This window comes from Trachymyrmex cornetzi, unplaced genomic scaffold, assembly GCF_001594075.2.
Source record: "Trachymyrmex cornetzi isolate Tcor2-1 unplaced genomic scaffold, Tcor1.1 scaffold279, whole genome shotgun sequence".
Taxonomy (NCBI): domain Eukaryota; kingdom Metazoa; phylum Arthropoda; class Insecta; order Hymenoptera; family Formicidae; genus Trachymyrmex; species Trachymyrmex cornetzi.
This window is the reverse complement of record NW_017297471.1, coordinates 77,110-100,144: the sequence shown is the minus strand read 5'-3', so window position 1 is coordinate 100,144 and position 23,035 is coordinate 77,110. Positions and strand designations below refer to the sequence as shown.

The following is a 23,035-nucleotide window of genomic DNA, read 5'->3' as shown; positions in this document are numbered from 1 at the left end:
GTTTATATGTGCAATAATAAAATATTCGACACATATAAAATATTATTTAACCTTAATCGATATTGATTCGGGTTAATCGGCCTTAATCGATATTCGCGGGCTCAGTGTTCACTTTAAATGAATGTATCTTTGCTTAAAGTAGACATAATTAAACGACTTTTTTTGAAGTTCAATACCCGAGAAATAAGATTATGTAACTTAAAATTATATAAGATTGTGAAAAACATTTATTATAAATAATTTTTTACAACGTATAATAGTTGAAAAAATGTCCAAGTTCCCTGAGATCCGTGAATAGCGATGAGGTTTAAAATAAAAATAAACTATAAAAATATAAAATATGATATAAAAATCAATATTTTTTAACTACGGACAAATAATTTAACTACATACTATGCACATAGTTTTATTTGTTGTATTTATGTGGTGCGTGTCTTTTAATTAAATCGCAAATTATAATTCTGATGCTACTCCTAACACGTTCGGCCCTTTTGCTCTCAGGATGTGAGTTATTTCACGGTATGACATAGAGTTATGTAGTGAGATAACTTACGAATGTAGAAGGATAAAGCAAGCTTGACATATGTGCGGTAATTTATTCAAATATATTAAAATTACAGTGACTATCGATTGATACTTGATTTTTCCTGTTATCGAAACCTTAAATTATTGTTAACGCATAGTATGTTGCAAAATAATGCGACTTACGCTTATGTGGTAACATGATTGACGTATAAATTGCGTATAATATTCTCTTAATATCCGTTATCCTGCTGCATATTAATCAAGGCATCAAGATAAGAATATAATGGCCACTAAAGAATTACGTATCCTGACAATCTCTCAAAAGTCAAGTATTCGAGAAACATTATAGATTTATAATTATATTCGAAAAAACTAGATATTCGTAATTATAGCATTCAAAGGTAAAGTTTCTTCTACCGTTATCGTTGTACGTACAAATTTATTTGATAATTCACATATCTTTCAACATAGGCAACCCAATAGCGCAATAAATTTTTTTAATCGAAATATCGCTCCCTTTCTTAAAAAATGACACAACTTAAAAAAGTTGATTTCCGAGCTATTAATGTTTTACATTAAAGGGATTATACGTATTGTATTTATAGTATATTCTGTATTAACACTTTATGTATGGATCTGTGCATTTATGTGTTAAAATCAAGGAGAGTATTTAAACAGAATTTTTTAGTCTCCAGATAAAGCATATGATATTAACAAACATGCTTGATAATATTCGCAAGACTATTAGACGGAACTCTTCCGAACATTTAATATGAGATAGCACGAATATGCTCCCTTAGCACCTGTCGCCAGGTGTTACATGTCTGTTAGAATGTCTAAAGATTTCCCGTGAGAGACATTACTCGAGTAATTTTCAAGAAATTTGCGCGTCCGTTACTAAATCGTATTATGTAACACAATGCAGTTTAAATAGAATATATAATTTATGTGAAAATGTTATTTTCTACAAAATTAATTTAAATAATAAATAATATTTTTTATTTCATAATTCGCCTTCTACATGCAATCAATTGTGATATCATCGGTTATCGATTTTAAACGACACTGTTAAAAATAAAATGTTAATTTTAATATTTTTGCTTGTTTACTACAGTTTTTTAAGTTAAAATTAACTTTTCATTTTTGACAATTTAAAATGTAATTATTGAGAAGAAGCTTTTGTTTTATGTATATTTTTTGTATAAGGCTAATTCAACATATACTTTTTAAATTAATGTCGTTTGTTTACCATGTAATATTAAAGTAATATTTTATGGAGCATATAATTATTTGTGAAAATTAATTAAGCTTAATTAAGTTTAATATTTGCAATTATATTATACATGGAGGTATGTCAATCCGTAGAAAAAAAATGGAACATATTTTTCGAAAGAAGAAAGATGATGCTTTAGGTTTAGACTCGCGTGATTGTCATAGATATGTCGCCTACAGAGTTCGTATTAATTAAGGTCACGTCAAGATGAAATCTCGACATCACAACCTATAATTAAATACGATCGTTACGAAGACTTGATATCGCTACTTGAATAATTCGAATATCGATACCGATTCCATAAGCGTTTTACTCGATACCGACATTCCTCTGTAAGAGGCTTTCCATGTCTATTCAAAAATAATGACATGTCCATCCTCGTAACAACATAGTCGCAGTATTTATTCACTTAAATATTAAAAGAAAAAAATAAAGACGTAAAAAATATTTGTGCCAATGTCTCAATTAGTAATTACAGTTTTCTCTGATATAACCAAAAATAAAACTGACATTTAATATTAAATAATGCTACGCGCGCGCGCGCGACAAATAAATTATTATTACAAAAAAAAAAAACAGCTTAATTAATCGTTTTAACTAATAGTATTTTTATTAAAAATCTCTTTTTATATAAATAAAATTTATATAAAATAAATGGAAGATAAGGAAAGATTCTTCTCAAGATTAAACGATTTCTCTAATAATATCCTTTTTATATTAAGAATTTGTTAGAGAACTCTAAGTTTTAGTTAAAATTTCTAAGATGATAAGATTTCCCCTTATTAGCTATCAGTTGTATTGCCGAGCGTAACCAGAATAGAAGCATCACCGCATGCTGCGCATTAAATCATTAATATCCTGGATAAGGTACAAGTGTGGCTTATACTTCCAATCACCGACAACTAATTACATTGTGTGTAATAAGTCTGTTGATCGAGCGTGCGCAGTCAATGTAATCGAGTCAGTCTGGCGGCGGTTAAACACGTGCAAGAGTCCGTGTGCAAGAATGCGAGACGAAAATTTAACATTGAAACGGCTCGTTAAATAATTATCGCACCGCAAGATTATATCTGCAAATTCACTGCCCCTATCGATCGCTGAACGAGCGCTAACAATAAGTCGACAATAAATCCATTGCCGATCGTACCTGTCACGTGCCACTCGGCAGACTACTTCGAGTTTCGCAAATTATGTCCTAATAACGACCCTCCATCCTTGTAAATTGTTCGCCACGTTGTAAATTGTTCGCGTGGAAGTCACGAGAGCTGCTTCTAGAATTAACACCGTGAAGTTAATCGAGACACTCGTCAGGCCGGTTTTTAATAGGGTATATGTGCACTTTATTACCCTACTACTATTATACTTATTGAAATTTTGCAAAAAGTTTCTTATTTTTCATAATATCGATTTCATTCTAAACATAGTAAGGAACAAGTAGTCGCGAATATATTAACATCGACTTTGTGTCTGAAGTATGATTTTAAACAGACAACGCATTGAAAGAAAATCTTTCGAAAAATGTTAAATTCTTATTTCATTAATATCAAAATTAACAGTAATAATTGTATTAGAAGTTGCTTTAAAAAACTTTAACTGTATACGTACGCAAATTATATTATACCATACATTTGACACACTTCATTAATCACTGCTGCATAATTATAACACATAATTTATTAATGCAAAATACTTTATGGAACATTTATCAGTTGCTGTCATATGGCAATGAATTCCTTTTAGCAAATAAAATAATTTCAAATAGCAGTAATTTATTAATACATGCATATTGCTCGAGTGATTTTGTAAAGCTATGCAATCTTGTTGCATATTTTGTACAAATAAACTCTATTAAAGCTACATTCGTCTTAGCTAACATTGTTATCTGATAATTTTACACAGATTAAAATAATCAAATATAGAAAATTAATTCATCTTAAACATAGAAAAATTTACAAAACTTTACAAAATCCGAGCTAAAATTCAAATGATATTTTTGCAAAATTCCTGTTCGAAAACCATCTTCAATCTTTCCGAACGACTATAATTTATAAATAAATGCATTGATACATTATCTTGCGCAATTACGACTGCATGCTGATATTATCACGGATAATGATTGTAAGATACGCGAGTAGATACTTAAGAGCCAATAAAAGACGAATTATGATCTAGAAGATATTGATTGCTACAAGAAGCTTGTTACGAAAATCAATTTATTATGTATTTTTTCAATACCAAAGTGGAACTTGTATGACCAATTCAACCACTCAGCGAGTCCGAGACGGGTCAATATTTCACTTCTTAACGCCCTATTAAATCTTCGAACAACTACAACGAGAGCCGAAACCTATATGCAAATATAGGTGCACCGAAAAACATGGCGGGACAACGAGACTTTTAACGAGCAGGAACGATCGATCTCATAACGAAGGACTTGCAACGATTCGATGGCATGTAACGAATACCGTTAGGTGGGATCATTCGTTACGTGCTGACATTTTTTTCCGGCTCACCCAGTTTTTAAGCTCCTTTGCTCATCGTTATGAGAGCAACATTTTTGCATCCGAGATGGATCGATTAGTTACGTTAGTTTTACCGCGATTCAAAGATTGTACAGAACAAAGGAACAAATCCCAATTTATTTTATGTTGTGACATTTAAATTCTCGCTTGTTTTATTATTTAAATAAAAATATTATTTAGATACGTATTTTTGTTGTATAGAAATATAGATGTTATCATGTTATATAAAAATAATTTTACTTTTGTAATCCTTTAGCACAAAAATCATCCGTGTTCACATCAAAATAAAATATAACAATATAGTAATGTATAACAATATTATTTTTATATTTATAAAAATTAAAAATATGGAAATATTTCCTTCTAATATTTGACAAGAAAAATGTTATGACCAGTTAGGGCTTAAATAAAAATCTTTAATTTTTAATAATTTTTTTTCGAAAAATTTAAGAATAATATTTCTGCAATTTTATTCTCTCTCATTATTATAAGACATTAAAACATTATGATAATGATTATAACAACGATTACAAGACGTACAATAAATGCACAATTATTAGAAAAAATACAGAATATATCATGTTATTATTTTCGTATTTACAAAAATTAGAAATATGGAAATTTTTCGCGCAATTTTATTATCTCTCTGAGTTTGAAACATTCATAACGATTATGACAACATGATTGTCAGACACGTATATACAGTAAATGCACACAACTGCTTGAAAAGGTACAGCAATATAATGCATCGTTTTATAAGGAGCGTCACTCGAAGAGAACGTGTTATGATCAATTAATATAATTCATTCACTCGATAGCGATGGCCTTCGACCTGTAATAACACGTCGACGTCAAGTACAACATGGTCAATAGGAAGCTACGTTTATCGCCGTCGTTAAGGGATGCGGACATTTATTTCACGCTGTTTTGCCTATTAAAACGGTTCTTGCATTCGACGCGCATCAGCCCTTTGCATATCGAGACAAACTTTGCCTCGTGTGCGAGACGAGAGAGCGAGAGAGGGCGAACGGGGTGAAAAGGTCGTAAAATAAACGTCAAGTCTAAACGTGCCATAAAATGTTCGCGAACGCGGCACCCGTGGGTGCTGGTGTGTCCGTTTCCCTCCCTTTACTACAAGCCCTAACCAGCATTCTGCAACCTGTACGACTGAGAGTTTACGATGATCGATGTTTATTCTTCGCGGGAAACAATTGAAGAGATAGGGGTGATCCCGATTGACCACGGCTCGATTGGACACCAGCAATCACAGCGACCGGTGCTTAGGAGCTTTGTAGTCTCAAGCCCTGTGAGTGGCTCGTGTCCAACTGGGTGCCACCCGAAGAGATAGATGCTGCGTCGCGACGCCTTGCCGCGACGCCCGCGTAGGCGGATCGAAGATGGGAATTGGAGACAACTGGAGAGAAAGGCATCTCGTAACCGCAGTGCTATTCGCAGCCGGATATTTACGACGACAGTTACGTATTCATCGAAACGTCGGGATCCTCACGTTTCGAGAACTCGTAACGCGACGATGTCGCGGCAAGTTTCTTTCAAATAAATCGATCGTAATAGCGTGGAATTCCCGCTATAGAAACTGACCTATCCTTAAATCGACGAATTATACCTTTGAGTTCTATGTGCAAAGTATGCAAGTTCTTGGCATTATTGAAAATTTAATCCTGTGATATTTTTATTCGTACATCCCATCACATTACTTAACGATAGATTTTGAAATCAAATAATATATCTGTCAATCAAATGATGACAGTAATTCTTATTTTGAAGGCTACAAAAAGTTCTTTGTTTGTCTAATATTTTCATAGATCGTGAGTTATTTTAGAATCGCTTTTTAATACACTATTTATGGCAATAGATATAATAAAGATCGGTTTAGCAACGTTTTTTAAATAAATCCCGGAAAGATCTTATTCCGGATGTCCAAAGACTGAAAAGAAAGACGATGCATATAAATTCTGACATTTATATGCATCGTCTGCCTCTGATTGTTATACACTTATCTAAGAATACATGCAACTACTACTTTTATGTAGGATTTATTAATGAACAGGACTGTCATATACTATTCACACCGACGATCTATAAGCCGCTGATATATTGTCAATAGCAATTTATCCATCGATTCGCAGACTCGTGACGAACCTTGTATGTTAATAACTTACACGTGACAATGTATCCCTATACACTCATGTTTCTCTGGATATATTTATCTACAATCTACATAATTTATAATGATAATCCATTTAAATTGACAATAAAAGGAAATTAGATTGAAAAATGCTGTTACGTTTTACACTCAAATAGAATGCTTTTTGCTAATTGCTACTTTTGAATAAAATATGATTGAAACTCCTACAGGCATACACTTCATAAAAAATAGAAAATGTATACGAGAAAATTTTGCATTTTCAGAAACTTTATGCAACCGCATTAACTTGAATTTTTTTTAGAAAAGTAGAGTAACAATACTTAATCATTTTACAATTTTTTAGCATACAAAACTTTGAATCTTTAAACGAAATTCTACGTTCGTGACTTTAACACAATCATAATTGTGTAGAATACAAAACGATATTTAACCACAGTTCGCAGTCGGCGAATGCCATTAATCACAGTTTAAATTTACGTTTCAAGTTTGCGAACTGCATTAACAAGTCACAATGTTCGCCGAAGTGGATGCGGAACATTGCAGCGATATTTCGTGAGAAACGGAAGCGATTCGCCGCAGGGCGATCCTGCTGCGCAAAAAGCGACAGACAATGAATGGATTCTTAAAACGGAGCAGTCGAGAGCGCGTGTAATGATATCTTGATATTCCCGTGCACGTAATGGTGCCTTGATATCTCTCTTCCGTTTGACGTCTTTACTACTCGTTATACCCGATGCAATTTCAGCATAACGGTTGAAATAGAGTAGTCACATTCAAATGAAAATGTCGCGTTATCTCGGTCTTGCAAAAATTCGCAATTACAGACTCGATACATATAAAAGATTTAAATATCGCGTACATTTTCAAGTCATATACATATTTCTATTAAAGATGAAAACTTTTTCGAGAAACGAACAACCTCCCTTGTTTCGATGAACAAGAGAAAAATTGTGTGCTGCATACATATATTTATGTGCCTACTCAATGACATACATAGCTGTACCTATATCTGAGCTATCATTTACGTCCTTGTGTAGCCATCGATCGAATTATGTAGTAAGGCGAGCACCCCGTGACGACAGAATACAGATGGAACGCATTAAAGCGAAACCATCGCGGCATTAAAGTTTATCGCGAGGTAGGTAAGATTGCAGGAATTGCACTATAATAAAAAAAAAAAAGATTTTTTTATTTCATAACGTAATATAGAAATGTTAAAAATAGTAATATTGAAAAGTTATCCTAAATTATTCTACATTTTTTCAAAGCTTAAAACAATTAAAAAAGCTTAGGCTGGATTAAAAGAGACTCAGATTGCACACGGAGAGTTAAATCGTATTGATTAATACGCAAATTAAACGTGAGGGCATCGAGATATCGTCTAAATGCGAAATTTGATCGATTTCAATTTTGCACATTTTTCTAAAATTCGTCAACGACATTCGCTCTATACATCACAATGACAAGCATTGGGCACCGTTGCAAATTCCATCCTATCATTCTTCCGATCTTATGCTGTTCGTTATCGTCTCGCTGCTTGTCGGGCGTTATCCGTTTGCGCGATTATTCATAGAGCATGAATAATGGAACGCTCATCGGCGGAATTGCAGATAACCGTCCTCAGTTCCGAGAGGATCAAGACGGTATTCGCGTACAACTCGTGTCTCGTGTCGACAACTGTAACGACGACAGCCACGAATCTGCTAGAGATTACAGCTTCATAATCGTTGAAGGGGACGAAATCCCTTCTCGCGTGCCGATCTTTAAATCAATCACGATAAAATCTGTTTGGCTATCGGCACGAACATTATTACGAAGACTGCTATACATGCGACATGTGGCGATTCAACCCGCCGGTAAATAATCGAGCTAGCTCCCACGATACATACACGCATATTTCAAAGTGCTTCCTGCATCTTAAACTTTACATATATGCTTCCCTCCTCCTCTCTATATATCATCGATTACACGGAACGAAGTGAAACTCGGAAACTCGCCCTACGGAATCTCGCGTGCGAATACAGTGGATTATGCACTCTTCATGGAATACGCCGCGGAGAATAATTTAATAATAACGATTTCCCCAAGCGGAAAAGGACGGAAAAGAATTTCAGCGCGCGTAGAAAATTTTAACAATTAAATATCACTGCGATAAATTTAACTTTATTTTATACCTTTCGCAATATTAATTTCCTTCCACAATAGCGATGCCAGCAAAAATATTAAAATTTCAATAAGTTTAAATTACGATTAGAGATAAAAATTTATAAAATGATGACGAATTAGTGATTAATTAAATCTACATAAATTAATATGTATAGGTATTTTTTTTTGTTTGAAACTTTTTTTTCAAGTTTGCGAGATTCAGAGGAACAGATGTGATTTTATATAACATATAGAAATTTATGTAATATAACATAAATTTATGTAATATAGAAGGCAGGCGCTCTAAAATATACAAGAACTAATTAATTAAACTTAACAGAATATTCAATGGTATATATAATACAGTTTATATTCAGTAAAGGAAAATATCAAAAGAGCAGTAAACTTCTCATTAAATATTTAAACTTCTTTTATTTTTAATCAAGAAAAATATCTCGATATTAAGAAATTAATATAAGAAACAAAAATAGAAAGTTATATGTAAAAATAAAATTTTACAAAATTAAACATTTTTCTTTGCATGTATGTGTTTGCATATGGATTATTAAAAAGGATCAATTTGTTCCAATAATCAAAATTGGAATTTGGTTTCTTATAGATATTTTTAGTAGTATTCGGTTTAATGAATTAAACAAATTATTCGTTAAGTAATGAAGATTAGTTTATATAAAAAGAAAATGTTAAAGAGAGGCATTCGTTGCCATTATAGAGGAAAAAACAAGACTGTCCAACGGAAATGTAACACATCATATAACGCTGAACGATTGAAACTGCATTCCGAGAACAAGCAATATGCATGCATCAATTTCCAAGTCGTAATAGATAACTAAGCAAGATTTTTATTAATTTTGTTTTTTTTATAGAGGAAGAAGGAAAGGAGAGAGTGCGCGAGAGGAAAGAATTTATTCCGTGCTAATTATGACTTCCTTAGAATCGACATTTGAAATACGTATCTTTATCTACAGCATACCATAAAACATTCTTGGTTCTCAGCTATAACATGGAACCATTAAAGCGTTTACTAGGTACGATTTATTTCAGAATAGAATACAGAAACTTCCTTCTTTCTTATGATATATAAGTCCAACGTCCCTTTGTAAAAAATTTGAGATCTTTGACTAAATAATGATCCATTTTATTTTAAAATAATTATTAAGCTAATTATTAAAAAAGTAAGTTCAAATTTGGACAATGCAAATTTGGATTAAAATTATCGCAACGTATACGACAGCTATATAAAATTTAATGGAGCATAAAGAGAATGCAATTTTTTATTTCGAATAATTTGTTTTACACGACGTTCGATTCACTTTTTTAATCCTATTTATCTTCCTCATCACAAACAAATAATTTCACAAGGAGATATGAGAAATCAAACTGCTATTCGCGCAACTGCTGCCAGAAACGGTTATCGAAATTATTGCAAGACAAACACACTATTTAAAGCTTAATATATCATTGCCAGTAAACTAACAGACAGGGAGAAGAGCCTATAATTCACGAAGAGACTAGGAGGGTCGGTCTCTTCTGTGAATACTACGCTGATAGGCGAAATTGTCGCCCAGTTTCATTCACGCTCCCGACCTCGAGGAAGTTGGAAGGGCATATCTTGTTCGAAATTTTTTTTCCGAGACCCTTCTGAATGCGAGGACATAAATCACACGTCCCGGCACATATTGTCAGAGACGATGTAGGGAACGTTAGGTAACCGTCATGAGAATACTATTATGTTAGCAAACGTACAATGTGATTATTTAATTGAAATGAAATTTCAGGTACATATGATCAAAAGTATTAAACACCAATCTTTCATTATCAGGAATTCTTTTGTCTATATTTTTTTCTATTGATTATCGGCATTATATACATATAAGTTTAAAGATTCGATCCTTAAGGGGTTATACCTACCTGCATGATCGGAAAAACACGTATACTTGGGAATTTTTTTTGAAAAAATTTGAAGTGCTTTTGAAATGAACGTTTATGTTTTCAAATATATGCATTTCGAGGATAATTCAGTATTTTTTTTATTGCAAAATATCGATAAATAAGGAAGATATGAATAATCTCCCAGAAGCAGTTTTTCTAGAAGCGTTTTGCGGTGATCACTCTAGCTCTAAGTTGGTTTATCTCAAATAAAAAAACCCACCAAATTTAGTTAATATATAAGATTATCTAGTGCCCGATCATTTTTTTGAAAAATTAATTTGCGACAAAATGACGGCTGTTTAAATTCGAAAGTACGATTCTTCTACCAAAGTTCGCTCGTTTTTTTATCTCGTTTTAAAAAAAAAATACGCAACGAAAAAAAAGCCACGATTGGGCACTAGATTTTGTAGTATTAAAGAAGCCTACCAAATTTCATTTTGATCGATGCAGCGGTTCTCGAGATATTTTGGTCATCGATTTTTAAAATGCGGTTTTGAGAAAAATGCGTTTGAAGTTTGCCAAGTGATTTTGAAAAGTGTCTCCTAAAACATATCTTAGGATCCCCCAAAAACCCCTAACAGCTAGAATTAAATCCCCTATATTTTCCCACAATAATTTGGACTGTACAAAATTAAAAAAAAAATACTCACGCAATTTCACGTAAACGTTCAAACCAGTATACCTTTAAACTCACATAACTCGTCAATTTTTGTAGAATCGATTTGAAATTTATAGGTAATATTTTTGAAAGTATATACTTTAAGAAAATATCAAAATCCAAAAATCGATTTTTTTTAAGTTTACAGGCATAACCCTTTAAAACGAAGGATAAATCATAACAAACATCATAAATCAATTTTTGAACTAAAATGTTAAATATTATATTTAATAAAGTATCTAATACTTTTGGCCAAGGTTGTACCTGTAAATCCAGATGAAAACATCTGGATTTAACTGTTTCAATAAGAAGCAGAGTAAAAGAAAACATTCACAAGTAAAAATCATTCTTTTAATTGTATTATTTTAATAAATCAGGTCTCGATTTTATTTCATTAATCTTCTCGAGAGGTGATTGTAAGACACGTCCTATTTCAATTTTCTTCTTGGAAAATTAAAAAAAATAAAACCTCGTTACCGAGCCGAGATTAATCACAGATATAAGCTAGGATGGAGGTTAAGCAAAATAATTTACGAGAAGAAAACTCGCGATTCCGTTACGATTAGGTATTGATTCTCCTTTCAGCACCGTGCAATTTGTCAAGCGTTATATTGAAACGATATCTCTGTCATTCGCTGTAATTGTCACGACGACCGAACTAACGCGTCACGAATATACGTCAGAACGGCAGAGTGGCGTGTTTGTAATAGGATGACTTCGGGCTTAGTAGATTTGCTAGCTCGCAAGCAAAATCATGGGAAACAAGCCACTCTGCCAATTTCATTACTCGTACTCTGCTCGAATAGCTCGAGGTGTGAGAGTTTTTCGTTTCGGTGCATCGAAGCGATTACATATGATTTCGCCTCGCAGCATTGAATTATGAATGCTGAATGCTGAACCATTTTATACATATTTGCAAACGTGTTGGATGCGCCTTGTATCTCTCCGAGTATCGCGATTATATCCTGCGAACGATTCTCGTCTTGTACGGTACTTCTCTGTCAATACAAAGTCTAAAAATAATCGGAACTGCGATACGAATACAATATCTTCTAAATTTTGAAAAATAAGTTCAAAATGTTATGTAAAAATAAAAAATCAAATTGCGCTGGCAATAAAAAATTACTAAGAGTTATTAATTAGATACATTATTATTTATACATATATTATTTTTTAGTATGACTTCAGTTCGAAGAGAGAAAAAATAATATTAAATTTCCTTTCTTTTTTTTTTCAAGATCTAATAATATACCCTTACAGAAATCTAATACTGACCAATTTAATAACTAAATAACAGTATAAATAATGAATTACTTCTATTACTTCAAAAAAGTAAATTACTATTATAATTGTTTTTCAACAATAAATTAGCTATTATTACATTTTTGTAAGGCTAATGACGTTTTAGAGTCATTGGTTTCATGTTTTAGTAGAAATATCTTTTAAATAATGATTTAAAGTGTTAAAAGAATTGTATGATCAAACGAACTTATCTGTGAAGTTCGATCATAATTATGCGAATGCTTCGTCCGAGTAGACAAGGTAGTCATGTTCCATGCTACTCCCCACCAACAAGCATTTTAAAGCTTGCGCCAAAAAACGAGGACCGCTGGTGCTGCATCGCCGCGCGTGCGCTGTAAATCTTCATGTTTCAAAGCCTTGTCACAAAACGCCATGAGAAAGGCAATACGTAGTATCTTGGGTTAAAGGGAGGGAAGGTCTACTCGGACGAACCATTCGCATAATTATGATCGAACTTCACAGGTAAGTTCGTTTGATCATACAATTATGCTCCGCTTCGTCCGAGTAGACAAGGTAGCTGTTCAAAGCTGACGATTTTGTGACGATGCAGGTTTATTCCCTGTGAGATAAACGTAGATTATTTACATATATATATAAATATATATATACGAATATATCCTCCATCTATACATAGAATCTCAAGACTCTAACGATTTAAGATAATCGCTCGTGAAATATCCGACAATGGTATGATGGGTCTATTATAAAAATTTGCAAAGGTATTAGACCCTTGAGACCAGCCTGCAATCTTTTGGATGTTTTTGATACTAATACCTCTGCGAGCTGCTGCCGAGGAGCCGGCATGGCGTGTTGTATGAGTAGAAAAAATTCGAGGTGTCGATTCCTCCCTCTGAGAGAGTTATTCTAATCCATCGGCTAATAGACTGAGTGGAGGCTGATCTTATAGGTTTTCTAAAAGTGAGAAACAGGGCTGAAGAGGTATCCGATACGGAGCTAGCAGTCTTATCTAGATACAAGCGTAAAAGAGAGGTGATGGATAATGCAGGCTGATCCTCGAAATGGTGGAAACCGTTGCGGGTTGGTAATGGTTTATTCCAGACGTTTTAATTCGGTCCGGAATTTTAATAATTACGGCGTCCGTCACGAACTGGATATTCTGTCTACGTATTAGAGATAAAGTCTGTACTTTCTGTACTGATGCTAAGATTAAGAGCGTAGCTAGCTTACGGGTAAGTAATTCTAGACTTAAGGTTTCATGCGGCCATAAAGATGTTAGATAACGTATGACGGGTGTTGGGTCCCAGGTCAATGCGTACTTTGGTTTTGAAGACTTCAACACTGACACACCCTTGAAAAGCATTTGATTTTTTTTTTGTCGATACCAATGTCGCTATTGGTTATCAGTGATAAAGCGGATCGGTGAGAGTTGAGGGTTCCGTAACAAGTAATATTGTGAAACTGTATTGATAGAAAAACTTAGCACCAAGGGTATGTCAGGTTGGAACCAATCGACGCCACGCTCGCTACAAAAAGATCACCAGAGCCTAATAGGCTTATTATATTGCGCTATGGTTGAGTCCGCAAGGGATGCCAAGGCCATTTCTATGGATTCTTCTGGAAATCCTTTTCGCTGAAAAGCTTGGCTGATAACTTCCCTACAGCCAGAGAAATGTTGTGCCACATCGGATGTTGACTCCTGAAGGGAGAAGTTAGTAGATTTGGACTGGGCTCAAAATAAATTAAATGTGAAATACATAATTTGTGAAAAAGCGGAAACCATGGCTGAGCTGGCCAGTTAGGGACTACAAAAATTCCTTCCGTTTTATCATCTATTATTTTCTTCAGAACCTTTGTAATTAGAGCGAACGGTGGAAAAGCATAAAAATAGAACTCGCTCCAATCTAACGTAAAAGCGTCGACGGCGAACGCGAATGGATCAGGAAACCAAGAAACGAAAAGCTCGCACTTTGCGTTGATGTGAGAGGCAAATATGTCTATATTAAAGGGACCCAAATGTCTCTTAATTTTATTGAAGTAGTGGGAGATGATTTTCCACTCGGTTTCTGTTGAAATTATACGTTGTCGATGGAGGGGATATACGAGGCAAAAATATATAAATCCCGAGATTCACACCACTGCCAAATTGATTTTGCAAGCGCTGACAGTTTGGGGAAGCGAGAAGAACCGCCTTTATTAATATAAGCAACTGCTGTCGTATTGTCTACACGAAGTAATATATCCTGTGAACGCAAGTCGTTTACAAGAGATTTGAGAGCGTATTCTATTGCCTTTAATTCCAGAAAATTTATGTGTTCAACTCTATCTCTGACCACCAACCGTGCGTTCGTTTCTCTTTCATGGACGCGCCCCAGCCGGTAGGTGAAGCGTCCGTAAAGATTGTTATGGAGAAACTACGCCTCGATAGAGGTCTTGAAATTGGAGGTAGGCGTAACTTAATCAACCACCATTTAAAATCAGTTTGGAGAGAGGAAGGGAGCGTCATACGCGCATCGTAATTATCGTCGTGTTCTATACAAGCAAGAAACTTCTGTCTTTCGAAATCTCGAATATATATAAAACCGTAAGGAACTGCGCGGCAAATGGAAATCAACGTTCCTATTAGACTCACGAAATCGCGTATCTTGCAGTTTCTTTTGTTAGAAAACTTTTGGAGCCTGTCGGTTATGGCTGTTCTTTTGCTCTCTGGGATGGATATCAGCATCTTTGAGGAATTTTAAATGAAACCCAAGTATCTTCTTTTCTGATCTGGGATGAGCTAGCATTTCTTTGGATTAATTATGAGTCCTAAGGAGTCGAGTAACTGAAGCGTCTGTTTCACATTTGCAGCACAGTCCTGGAAAGTGTTACCAAAGATTAGAAGGTCGTCTAAGTATATGACTGATAAAAAACCTCTGCCTCGTAAAAAAGCGACCACCGGTTTCATTATCTTGGTAAAGATATAAGGAGCTGAAGAAAGGCCAAACGGTAAGGTCGTAAACTCAAATATTTCTCCCTGAAAGGAACAACGTAAATATTTTCGATATAAGATGTGGATTGGGATTAAGAAATAAGAATCTTCCAGATCGATTGAAGCCATAAAACAGTTAGGGGCCATCAAATTGATTACTGTTTCTAGATTTTCCATTTTAAAGTGGGAGGCAAAAACAAATTCGTTAAGAAGTTTGAGATTTAAAATAAATCTCTTCCCACCGGATGCCTTAGCTATTAAAAAATATGAAGAAAGGAATTGATCCGGTCGAAACTCGGCGCGCTGTATAGCTCCTTTATTCAGTAAGCGAGATAATTCCGCTTCGTAAAGAGAGCAATCTGTCTTGCTCAGATGTGGTTCCCGTAAAAAGGGTCGGGAGGGTGGACTCTGGATAAGAGGAATTATATAACCCGAGATCGCATTGAGAATAACCGCGTCATCCGTGATACGGGACCAACTGTTTAGAAATTTGCCGAGTCTACCAGCAACGCTTACCTCTAACGATGGTATCGAGGTCTCTTCGTTCGAGAGTTCCTCGATCGGGATCTCGATCGGCGTCTTGTCGATCGAGGTGACGCCATTGCTCCCCGACGAGACATTGGTTTGCGAGCAAGGGCCTTTGCATTTCCCTGTAAAGGGGTTTTCTATTGAAAACGTGGTGTACTCTGAACTACCGATTTTGCGGTTGGAACTGTAAGAGTCTTTAACAATTTGTCCGCTGCTACTGCGTCCCTCATTTTATTCAAAATATTGTTCACCGAATAGGTGGTTATCTAAATTCTAAGACAATCTTGGTGGATGGAGTCAACATTGGAATAATCAGGGCACGCCTGGCCTTCAAGATGTGCTGTTGTACGTGGGATAATAAACGGCCTGTATCACTTGTTGTCTCAAATATTCGTCTCTCTTAACGGATGTCGGGGGAATGGTCTGACGCACTTCGATATTAAGCGTAGGAGCCTTAGTTAGGGGTAGATTCTGTGGCACTACGTATTTCTTGCGCAATGCAAGGAGAGTCTCTTTTTGTAGACCGCTAGAAAAAATAGATGTCCATGTTTTTGTAATTAAGTCATGAACCGATGGCCCCGTAGCTATGTCATCTAAATTGGCTTCCATTAAATCCCTCTTAAAAGCCGCAACGTCATGCTCTGCATCAACGGGCTCCGTCGCAATAGTATTCGTCGCCTCATGCATTGCTGTAGAATTGTCTTCAAGGGCCTTATCTAAAGGGACAGATAAGAATCGCTATATCATACTTACGTCATGACAATAATATGCAAATAGCTGGGCTTCGTGAACACTAGACTGTGCGGCTAGATATTGTTGAGCATGTCTCTACGGACAGCTTCAGAAAATGTTGGACATGACCAAACTCAAGGTAATGGTTCTTTGTCCGTAGATTAATGTCGAACGTTTACGGGTGTACCTCGAGGGCAACCTCACGAAACGATGGACGGCGCCATACGTGCGACTTCGTCCTGACATATAATCTAAACTGAAGCGGCGTACCCATAACGGCTGGTGCTTCATTGTCTGATCCGTTGTCACGAGAAATCGAGGTAGCGGGGGCCGCATGGAGGTTAGGAGACTCTCACTGTTTGACGCAAACTGCGTTTGACTGTGATAAAACATCGAACAGTTTATCCAGTTTTTCCTCCAAGGCTGTCTGACGTTCTGATGAATACGAGTGTCCACGAGATGATCTTCGGTGGCGATTGACAAAGCTTCCGGGCGATCGCGATCGCGATCGATTTAACTCTGAAGATGTTCTATAATACTCTCTGTCATGACTGTCCTTATAAGGGTGAGCTCGAGAGTATTCTCGATGCTTACGAGACTTAAATGAAGAGTGTCTTCCCATTTTCTTTAGAAATTAATAATAACACACGCAGCACGATGTTGTGGTTAGGGAGAACAAGCAACACAATGAAGATTTACAGCGCACGCGCGGCGATGCAGCGTCAGCGGTCCTCGTTTTTTGGCGCAAGCTTTAAAATGCTTGTTGGTGGGGAGTAGCATGGAACATGACTACCTTGTCTACTCGGACGAAGCGGAGCATAATTTTCGATTAATTGCTTTTTTGATAAATATGATACTAACATCTATGTCCTGCTTTTATTTTGTGCAAAATCTGTCATCCTATACTATCGAGTACCCAACGGCACATCAGTTGCGTGAAATAGGATCATAAAGATATCCCTGTGATATCATTATGCTCAACAGTGGTAGCTTCATAAACAGATATTGATGTATTCGACCAATTATTTCCACTCTACATAAGAGTAGTCACGCAAACATGTATAATTAATTACGATCTTTACAGATTTTAAGATTTGCGTCATTAAAATCGCATTTTTAAGGTACTAATGATACGTTTATTGTATAAGGTATTTTATACATTGCTCTCCTTCTCTTTCTCTCTCTTCATTGTAGACTTTATTGTATTTGACAAATACATTTTTTTAAATAATTGATTAACGGAATTGATTATGTTCACATTTTCTAAACATAGAAGTTCATAATTACGTAAGTGAATCGATATAACGATATTGTCGGTGACATAATCATTACGGTTCCATTACAATAAAAACCGCGTTATTATAGATTAAACATTATTAATGACATTCATAAACATTAATAATGTTTAACTAACACCGATGCTTATCATTCAAAAAATTTTGTACAATACGAGCTGGAAGATACTTTAATGAATCTTTTTATTATAATAATTAGAGGAAAGTCACCGATACTGACATACCACTTTGTTTTTAGACAATATTTCTTAAACAAAAGATAAAAATACAACTTCAAAAACATAAATACAAAGTAAAAAGTATCTTCTATCAGATAGTATAAGCAATTTTTATAATACTGTTTGCAATTTTGCAATAATTAAATTTTTCGTAAGTTATGCAAAAATGAGCGTCTGACAAAATGGGTTCCAAAACTGACATAGTAGGCAATAATACCAACATTCCTATTTTATAAATAAAGATATATCCTATTCTGTAAAGGAAACTAATTTATGGAACTATAAACATTTAAAATGACATAATATTATCAATAATACAGTCACTATTATTTTAATTACGCAACTTGCAAAAGAACACCATAAGAATTTTCTTCTCGGATTCATAGAATTGGTTTTTAGCTGATTTGGTATAGAAATAAGCCACAAATATATGAATTATGAGTTTGTACTTCTTTAATTAGCTAAACAGATCATGATTTTATTAGTATTAATAAAGTGCAATAGTTAGTTTCTGAGAAATAAGGGGATGTCACTTTAGGAGACCTATGTCAGTATCGGCATCAACTTTCCTCTATAATAATTAAACTTCAGTAAAATGTTAAAAATGTACAACCTATATAATTCAATATTATTCATATTAATAAACATTATTAATTTGTAATATTTAAAATTTAATTTATATATCATGTGAATATTTTATCTTTTTATATTATATTATATTATATTTTTTAATTTGATTTTGTATTCTATTTAGATGTATATTTGTCTTTTGATATTATATTATAATTACGTTCATATTATATATTAGCCTTGATATAAAATTTAATTTAATTTAGCCTTGAATAAAATTTAAAATCGATTATAAAAAAATAATTTCTTTCATCGCGTTCGTAAAATTATTCATGTATGTATATTACTATATGAAAAAAGGGGGGAAAAAAATATACACATATAAATTCGAAGGTACTTTAGCCAGAAGTTTTTAATGTAACAGAAGACTTAATCGCGGGGAGACTTGCCACGATGACACCGGCTTTATAACGTCACGACGTGTTTAGAGATATAAATCCTTTCTCGAGAAAACCTCGGGGACATATACGTGCAAGCAAGTTGACGACATCACAATAACGCATACAATATGTCGCAGGGTATATACTCGCCTTAACAGTGAAAAAGCTCTAAACTTTGCACTGGATATCTTTCGAATCCATGAATTATTACCTACAATGTTTTTTATAATCTGTGATTTTTTGTGTCTCGTATTTTATACAAACATATCGTATATATTATATTTATCCAATTTTTTCATAGATTCATTACCTCAAGATTAAAATAAAAATTAATTTAGCACTCACCGATACGATGCGCAGCAGCGGAATTGTAGTATACAACAGGACACATCTCTGTGTAAAATACAAATATATTCTAGTTATGGTACACGGAAAATAATTAGTATTTAAAAAAAAATTTTGCGCGAGATTATTACTGAATTTCTTTGTCAAGCAAATCTTTCATTAAAAAATTATGCAATATTTCCAGAAAATATCTTAAATATAAATTTCATAAAAATTTCAAAAGATTCAATTTTAATATAAATAATTTAATATAATTAATTAATTTTAATATAATTAATTATCAAGATTAGGAACTAATTAAACATTTTTATAAAAAGTATCGATATTTTAAGCGATAAAATAAAATTAAAAAATGCGTTAAATCAATCGCATTAACACAGACACATAAAATGAATTCTTCCGAGAGATGATCGAGTGATAAATTCTTCAAATAATTAATAATTAATTAGTTACCTCACAGTTGTTCCACCGTTGCCGGATGCCTCCTAGGCCGATCCTCCTCCTCTGAGATTCCGTCATTGTGCGATCGGACGTACTCGCGAAAACACGGCATACTAATTACTAGAATGCAACGATCGCGCGACACTTTGCACGGTACTCCCGACATTAACCGAACGCAATGCGCACTTCATTGCATTATGATACAAGAATATTACAACAAAAGTGTGATCGTGGCGCAAACGATCCTCTCAGTACCTGCGACGTCTCGAGCAACATAGGATGCCTTCCAGCGAAAGACGCAGTGTAACACATTGAACCATCGCATTGTTAGTCAATGTTAAACAGAGATGAAATGTTTCACCGTGTTACGTCGCGTCGTCCGTGTTTCTTGCTGGGAAGCGTCCATAATGGATGTGTTCCAAAATTGACTGTCAGTACTGAAAATCTATAGTACACGCAACGTAAACTGTAGCATTTTCAGTGCTGGCAGTCAATTTGGAACACAGCCAATGAACGAATTGCGAACAGTGGGGAGTATCACGCGCGGTCAACTTCACGGCACGCGGGCACGCGTCGCCTGTCGCGGCGAAGCTACACCTACTCTCTGCTCCTAATCGCACTTTCGCGTGCACTTGTCGAAACTTTATATTGTTATATACCGCACATATATATAAATGCAAATATGTAGGACGCTTTCGCACTCCCGTTTCGCGGCGATTACTATCTCGTATTATGCATGAGCGAAGGAACGCCCGATTTGGAAGTTACATGTTCGCGGAACGCGATATTCGCGAATGGTGAGAATACGGTCGTTGGCGTCCGTGACAAATCTCGATCGCATAAATATCGTGAAACGCGCGTTTCTGCGAGTCGCTGATGTACAAAGTTGCTAACTTTATGTTGCGTGATCGATAGGTATTAGACAGAGCGATTGATCACGACTATACTTACAGATTTAATGGGGCGCGACGCTACTCGTCGTCTCGGAGTCGACCCGTCTCATCCCCGCGACTTCGCGCAAATGAAAAACGCGAATGCCGCGAATATAGGCGCGGTGACGTCACCGGCGCGATATGACGTAGTCAAGTAGCGGTTAATTTGATTAAAAATATGCGCTCGAAATTCGGCGTAATGACCGTAAAGGGAAATACCTTAATCAAAGTATTATTAATAAAGTATTAGTAATAAAGTAGAAAATGGAGGAAATTACTCTGATTGAGGTATTCATTCATTTTCCCTTCGAAACAAATCAATTTTGGAGACGAAAAACGGTAGGAATTAAGTTTAACACCTAACAATCCAGATAGCTCTCTTTATCATACTCTCTAAATTCTTTGGAGTGAAATGTCTCTCTAAAGAATGAAAATTGAGCCGGTCTTACACAAAAATTGCCTCAATTTTCAATCTTTGAGGCCCGGTTTGATCGATATAAGATTAACTTTAATCTCGGTTCAATTTATTCTTTTTCTAATTCTAAGAATTAGAAAAAAATAAATAGTAAGTTAAATCAAAATTAAAGTTATCTTACATTAGTGGAGCCTAAAATTGAGATTTAACTCATTTTTAAAAACAAAATTCACTTTAGAAGTTTTAGAGAGTAAGCCCTTATGGAGAAAAATACTATTATTACTATTAGACTTGAGGAAAATTTATATATATATATATATTGAAAATAATTGAAAAACTATTCGAATCAAATATTTTACTATTCGTTCCAAGAGTTTTTTTTATTAATCCAATAGTATTTTTTCACAAGGAAAGGTAAAAGATACAGATTCTTATATAATGCATATAAAGCTAATAAGAAAATCAATCAATCAGTTTTATTTCATAAAAAGGAAAGAAGGACTTAATTGATTATTTTCTTATACATTATACATTATGTAAGACATTATGTGCTCCTGCCTTAAGAAAAGAAATAGCTGACACAATTTCCTTTCATTTGCCATAAAAATTGTTATAATCTATATTATTTATAAGAGGGACCTATTATTCCCTGAATATTGTCATCAAAGTTGCTTGTAACTATTAGTGATAGTAAAAATCGACAATCTAGTAGGCGAAATCGGAAATCGTTTTTCTTAATATTGCGGGCAATTTGAGCAAGTATAGAACTACGTGGGAATGTGCTCTTTGCTTCCTGTTTCTGTTTTTATCATTTTCTATCTCTTGTCTTTTTGCCTCTCATCTTCTTCGTTTTCTGTCGCCCGAGATAAAAGTTGACGAACTTCGGAAGAGACAAGAAACACGAAGCATGTTGATAAAACGGAAAGAGAAAAAGGTAAAAAATGGAAAACAAGAAACAGGAAGCAAAGAGCACATAATTATTGATTAGCCTTAATATGTGCTGAACATGTGATCAGTCTCACGGAATGTTGATAAACGATTTTATCGCAGATATATTACTTACTTTCCATCGAATTATTTCGATTCTATATAGATAATTTCTATATTATTCCTCTCGATACGAAAATGATAGACGTTAATTACGATTTAAATTGACGGGAAGTATAATCATGTTTGCCACCTTTCCAATTTTCGGAGTCTCTCAGCTTTTTAGACGAATTTCTATAATTTCGGTCGTTTTTGTTTTAGAGAAAGCAATAAAAAGAAAGTGACAATTTCGATAACAATATATAAATTATACAGATAAATTCTAATTATAAGTAAAAATTAGATCAATGAGAATAAATAAAAAAAAATCTTATTTTTAGTTCAAAGCAGATCTTGATACTTTAATAATATTCAAATGTAAATTCGCAAATACATTTTTCAACTCTACAAACTCTAATCTTCAGCGGATTATTAATTTAAAGGTGGCAATCGTAAGCTTAACGTAACACACGAGAGATATATTCGAATTTAAGCATCGCTGAAGAAAGTTATCACTCGAAAACAAAATAAAACGACAATTTCCCTGTCGATTTCTATTTTACATGACATTAACCACATAAAATATTTCTCTTGGCAAATCGTTGCATCTCTCCGATACACC

At 34.4% G+C, this 23,035-nt stretch overlaps 1 protein-coding gene across 1 annotated transcript in view; it reads right to left on the bottom strand.

Moving 5' to 3' along the window:
* Positions 1–19,649, bottom strand: part of LOC108762172 (uncharacterized) — a 136,926-nt gene extending 117,277 nt beyond the window's left edge. The window contains exon 1 of the mRNA XM_018509059.1: positions 19,600–19,649. The gene's annotated coding sequence lies outside the window, so the exon portion shown is untranslated. The remainder of the gene's footprint in view (positions 1–19,599) is intronic.
* Between the last annotated feature and the right edge of the window lie 3,386 nt (positions 19,650–23,035).